The sequence below is a fragment of the Belonocnema kinseyi genome, chromosome 5, assembly GCF_010883055.1.
Source record: "Belonocnema kinseyi isolate 2016_QV_RU_SX_M_011 chromosome 5, B_treatae_v1, whole genome shotgun sequence".
Lineage (NCBI taxonomy): Eukaryota > Metazoa > Arthropoda > Insecta > Hymenoptera > Cynipidae > Belonocnema > Belonocnema kinseyi.
Window position 1 is genome coordinate 49573606 of NC_046661.1, and position 6564 is coordinate 49580169.

Here is a 6564-nt window from a genome sequence, read left to right on the forward strand (position 1 = left end):
TTTTTGTGAAACAATAAATCCATTTTTCTTGCGACAATTAGACATCTTATTAGTATTTACAAACTGACAACAAACTTATGATATAACCTCTCTCACACCATACGCTTTCATGAGAGTGATGAGAGAGAGACAGAGAGGAAAGCGGTGTTGCCAAATCGCACAAACCGACGCAGAAGACATATTTCTTTACTTCTGCGCATAAACGGTGCTCAACTCGTTTGGTTAGAAAGCTTAACATTAATTTCAGTGCTTATGACAGAGAAGGATGAGCACAACTGGGAGTTAGAGAACGTCCTTAAGCACAGACAACTTCGTTATTTATGCTTAAAAAGATCCGAAGATTTGTATGTGTGTATTTTTGAGTGTTCTCTTTCAGAATCTGAACCGAAAATTTTTAAAAAACCACCCCTTTCCACCCTATTTTTCAAATGTTTAAAAACGTGATTTTTTAGGTATTTTTCAAGTCGAATTTTCGATGTGAAAGAAGTTTGGGAAATAGCTGAAACCACAAAAACTCTGGCTCAAAATATCCAAATAATAAAGTTATACATACTAAAAATTTATTTTTCAATATTAAGGGGTTGTACGGCCACCCCTAAAATAACATATTTACGAAAAACCGCTATTTTACGAATTTTTCTGAAAAAAAGTTGTTTTGGCTTTTGAAAAAAGGTAAAAATCAGAGAAAACATATCACATATAATAGAAAGAAAATTTTCCTTTGTTAATTAAGGCATTTTTTCAAAAATAGTATTTTAATTACCAAAAAATTGCAAATAAATTTAGTTCTAAAAATAAATAAGAGCAGCTTTTATGCTCCCGCATGCTAAAGGCAATGCCCATGATAAAGTTATAAAATAATGTCTACCAATTATTGATAGTTTCAGCGATAAAAACTGGAGCTCGCACGCTATTCGTCATATTTCGTTTTATATAACTATATATCGTTTATCTAAATTATCATTTATGTAACCATATATCGTTTTATATAAACTATGCCGTTTTATAGCATACAGTTTGTAAATTTTAAAATATTCTAGTTCCATCACCCTATCTTTGGAGTGTAAAAGAGTTGAAGGGGTTAAGTAGGGGTTGAAAATTCTTTTCATCCAAGCAACTAATGTGAATCAGAAATTTTTAGAAGTGCAGATTCTAAATTTTCGACTATTTTTGCTCTACAGGGCTTTCATGTGGTGTGAAAGGGTTGTAGGCGGTAAGTAGAGGTTGAAATTCAGCGTACAAGTCCGATAACTTTCCAACTTTGTGGCTGTAGGGGCGGAAAATTCCAGGAATCGTGAACATATTGGATGCTCCCTCTAGTAGCACGATATTATGTGCCAGCATGCGTAAATAATGGGCGCAAATGATGAGCAAAATAGCACAGGCAGTAAGAGGACAACAATTAGTGTGCGAGCCGTACGTGTGATGACGGCTTCTGGGTGAAAAAGTGTATGAAGATAATTTACCTAATGAAATATTATTATCTGACAAGGAACAGTTAGGTATCATGCAAAAATCTGTTGTCGAATTATTCGAAACATTTTTTTCTTCGGAATTGAGAAAGTATGTAGAGAATCCTACTAATGTAAATTGTTATGCTCTGACTGACAAAGATTTAAAAGTTTTCATAGGAATAATTATTTTATCGTCAATAAATAAATACCTCCAAAAAGAGATTATTAGTCAAACAATATACTGTTAAGACCAGAAGCCATTGTAGAAGCTATGAGCCGCAATAAATGTATAAATGTAATTTTAGATATTTTTAGGAACAACATTCTAGCATATGGTTTTTTCTCAACAGCTCTATCAGTGGATGAGATGATGCTAAAGTTTTTTGGGAGACTATCAATCAAGCAATTTATAAAATACAAACCAATAAGGTTTGGTATCAAAATGTGGGGAATTTGCGCCGCGAACAGATACTTCTATGATTTTGAGGTCTACTTTGGCAAAAATTCGGATAGAGCATCGAAATTAGGCAAAATTGCAGTGGGAAGTCGCGTTGTTATTCAGATGCTAAACAAGCTTCTAACATACACATCTCCTCGAAAGCTTCGATTGTATCATTTGTATTTTGACAATTTATTTTGCTGTCTCGATCTCATGGTACATCTGATAAAGTTAGGTTTGCGAGTGACTGGACTTTTCTTGAATAAAAGAAAAAAATTTCATTGATAAATATGCACCCAAAGGAACCAATGCGGCTAAGCATGATAAACATAGTGGCCTCAACTTCATTACTGCACGTGATTCCAAAGACGTATCTATTTTATCAACAGGAGCTGGTGTTTCTCCACAAATTCCTATAAAACGTTACGTGAAAAACGAAAATGAAAAAAAAGAAGTCAATTTTCCGAATGCTTTCTCTAAATATAATCAACTTATGGGAGGTTTTGATCAGCATGATCAGCATTAATCATCTGCTACCCTCCATAAGATCAAACAAGTGGACTTGGATCCCTTTCATAAGAATTCTGCAGGCCTCTGCTACTAATAAAACAGTTTTATGTAATACTGTAAGAGAGAGAAAAAATCACATCCAAACCAAAGACGCTAGTCTGGCTATATGTGAAAAAAGGTCCCTGTACAAATGATTTGTGCAAGGTAAGAACACAAAGATGTTGTGCAAATTGCGAAATTTATATTTACAGAAAATGTTCCGATCACGACCATTAGTAAAATTAAAAGGAACTAAAAAATGATAAAAAAAGATAGAAACAAAAAAATACGAAAAATAAAATTTAAAAAAAAATAACAAAATAAAAGGTTCTTTCTAAACGTCTACCTCCACGAGGTAAGAACTGGAAACATTTTGATAAAAGAAATGGCTAAATACGTTCCATTCGCAGGCAAGTACAAAAATTTCTAACCTGTTAATCAAACGATCTTCAAAATAAATCTCTACGTTAATCAAATTTTACAGATATTCAAAATTTCGACCTAAGTCAACTTTTATTTATTTTTAGAACTAAATTTATTTGAAATTTTTTAGTAATGAAAATAATACTTCTGCAAAACTGCCGAACTTTACCCCTTCGGGCTATTTTATGGGGTGGCAACGAAATTAAATCTTAGATAACAAAAGTGAATGTGTTTTCTATTATCTGTGATATATTTTTCCCCATTTGTACCTGTTTTCAAACGCCAAAACAACTTTTTTCAGAAAAATCAGTTAAATAGCGTTTTTTCGTAAATATGTTATTTTAGGGGTGGCCGGACAACCCCTAAAGACAACCCCAAGACCTCTTTCGCATCACGTTTTTTTTATTGAAAAATAGGGTGAGAAGGGGTAATTTTCTTGAAATTTTCGGGGCAGATTCTGAAAGAGCACACTCAAAAATACCCGCATATAAATTTTCAGATGTTTTAGAAATAAATAACAAAGTGGTCCGTGCTTAAAATTGACGGACAAAAACGGACAAATTGTGTCAATAAGGGTTAAGACAAAGTTCTCCTTTTAAACGAGAGGCTTAGCGGTGTGCATACGTTTGAAGTACGTGAAGGAGGCAAAACATTTATTTAACACGTAGCAATAAAGTTTCTTCCTCATTTCCATTAAATATTCAGTGAACCCTTGTCTCCGTATTAGAAATTTTTTATCATTGTTCATTAAAATCCACCGGAAACGATTTATACGCCCATGACTGTTTACATCCTGAGCTAACTGTAATAAGTCAGTTTCCACTCACCGTCAGCCCCAGAATCAGCGCTATAAAATACTTTCACTATTATTATATTTCAAAGGTTCAAAATCTTTGTAAAATTGTATATTAGGCTAGCGGCTTGCACTAAAAATACCTTTAGGTTACATAGAATATCTACAAATATGTAATAATTTTAGGTTATACTAATATTTTTCATCGGAAAACGGGTTTCTCAAACAAAAACATTATGACGTAGTACATATATTTATTTTTATAAAAATTAAAGAAATTTGAAGGTGACTAAAATCAAATTTAAAATCCTATTTAACGTCCAATAATTAAACACTTGTGCAGATTGCCTGAAAATAAAACGAAGAATCCAGCCAAAAAATTTGGACAACCACCATAAAATGTTCCTATTGAAATTTTCAAAAAGATAACAATTTTTTCCTATAAAAGAAAAAAAGTTATTTTTTTTTGGCATAATTAAAAAAGAGGGAAAAAATGAGTATGCAAACAAGAAAATAACCTTCCTTCTCTTTTTTATCTTATATATATTTTCATTATTAATAAATCACAAAAAAAAATTTGTAAAAAACAATCACTAACGTATTGGCTATAATATAAATAATATATAAATATAAATATAAATAAATAAAATATTAATAATACTAACGTATTATTAAGAAAAATAATAGAAAATACCCGAGCAGGCAGGATTAACAACAAAACCACGATGCTCTCCTTCTAACACTCGAGAATCAACTGAGGTTTAAATTGAAAACCTATCACAAACATACCTGAAACATTAGGTGAGGGTCAAAAGGCAAAATGGTTATAAAACTACCTGAAAAATACATCCTAAGCACATCAGAAGTAGAGAAAGTAAAAGAAAATAAAGATTTATGAAAACTGAGTGCTAAATATATTAAATCGTACTGGAATAACTCTTGTTTCACCTGTCCAAATCATTCTTTAAATTAATAGATAAATTCTTCTGTTTTTTAATGTAAAGCATTTCTATAGATTCTCTCTTTCTAAATTTACTTTTAGTATGCAAAATTTCAATATTATCCTAATCAAAATTATGGTCAACATCAGTAAATACCTTTGTACATCTGGCAAGAACACTATTATAACAGCGTCTTAAAGGAACATAACTTTGTGTTCTTCTATCCTAGCATTAAGAAGCCTGCCAGTTTGAGGTCCCAGAAGCTGGAATTACAACATTGTGATATTGATGTGGGCACAATGCCATAATTTAGTGCTTATTAAGTGCTAATTTATGGTGCAGAAAAGAAATTTTGTGCCCGGTAATTTCGGCCAAAAACATGTAGTAATGCTAGCTTCAGCTGAAGCTACAACTCCCGTATGCGAAACTCGGAAACTATTAGTGGTATCAAATCCTCCTTTGAACAGGAATTTAGTGCTAATTCAGTGCTCTGTATTTATGCCTTGCAAAAAATCCGGGCACTTTTTTTTACCAAAAACTTGTAGTAATGCTGGCTTCAGCTGACTCCGGTATGCGAAACTCGGAAACTATTAGTGGTATCAAGATCTGCTTTGCGCAGGAATTTAGCTCTAATTAAGTGTTAATATATTCTGCAAAAACAAAATTCTGGGCCCGGTAATTTTGATCAAAAACATGTAGTAATGCTGGCTTCAGGTGACCCTACTATTTTAAAGTCGGAAACTAATAGCGATATCAAGATCGGCTTTGCACATGAATTTAATGCTAATTAGGTGATAATCTATTCTGAAGAAACTAAATTTTGTGCCCGGTAATTTTGATCAAAAATATGTAGTAATGCTGACTTCAGGTGACTCTGGTCAGCACTAAATTCGGGCGCAAAGCAGATCTTGATAACACTAAGAGTTTCCGAGTTTCATAACACTAGTCACCTGAAGCCAGCCTTACCACACGTTTTTGATAAAACTAAAAGTGCCCAGATTTTTTGAATAGAACAGCTCCAGAGCACTTAATTAGCATTAAATTCCTGCGTAAAGGAGATCTTGATATCACTAATACTTTCCGAGTTTCACAACATCAGAGTCACCTGAAGCTAGCATTATTACATGTTTTTGATCAAAATTACTGGGCACAAAATTTAGTTTTTTCAGAATATATTATCACTTAATTAGCACTAAATTCCGGTGCAAAGCAGTTCTTGATACCACTAATAGTTTCCGAGTTTCACAGCACCAGTCACCTGAAGCCAGCACTAGTACACGTTATTGGTAAAAAAAAGTGCCCGGATTTTTTGCAAGGCATAAATCCAGAGCACTTAATTAACACTAAATTCCTGCGCAAAGCTGATCTTGATACCACTAATAGTTTCCGAGTTTTGCATCCCAAAGTCACCTGAAGCTAGCATTACTACATGTTTTTGACCAAAATTACCGGGCACAAAACTTAGTTTTCGAAGAATATATTAGAACTTAATTAGCACTAAATTCCTGCGCGAAGCGGATCTTGATATCTTTAATAGTTTCCGAGTTTCGCAACACCAGAATCACCTGAAGCCAGCATTACTACATGTGTGGCTGAAAGCGCATCGAGAATGCTTGCCATTCATTTGGCATCACGCGTTTCCTATCAGGTAAGATTTCTAAGCTTACGAGTTTCAATCTTATAAGTCCAAGCCCATGGATCCTTGTTGACTTCATCTGTTATGCTGTGCCATTCAAGGATCTTTCTTTTCTCAAAGGATTTTTCTAATTCCTTCTTAGCTTATTTGAAGCCTGCGTTTCTCAGTGAATCCTGTATCTACTAGCGTTCCAGGCCAATAGGCCGGATACTTTGATCTGAAACTGTCAAAACCCTTGAGCCGATACGAGCCGCTGAGAACCCTTAAACTGGAGACCCTTATTTCTATACCAAACTCTCGCTTTCAGTCAAGTGCCGGGGTTTGCCGTT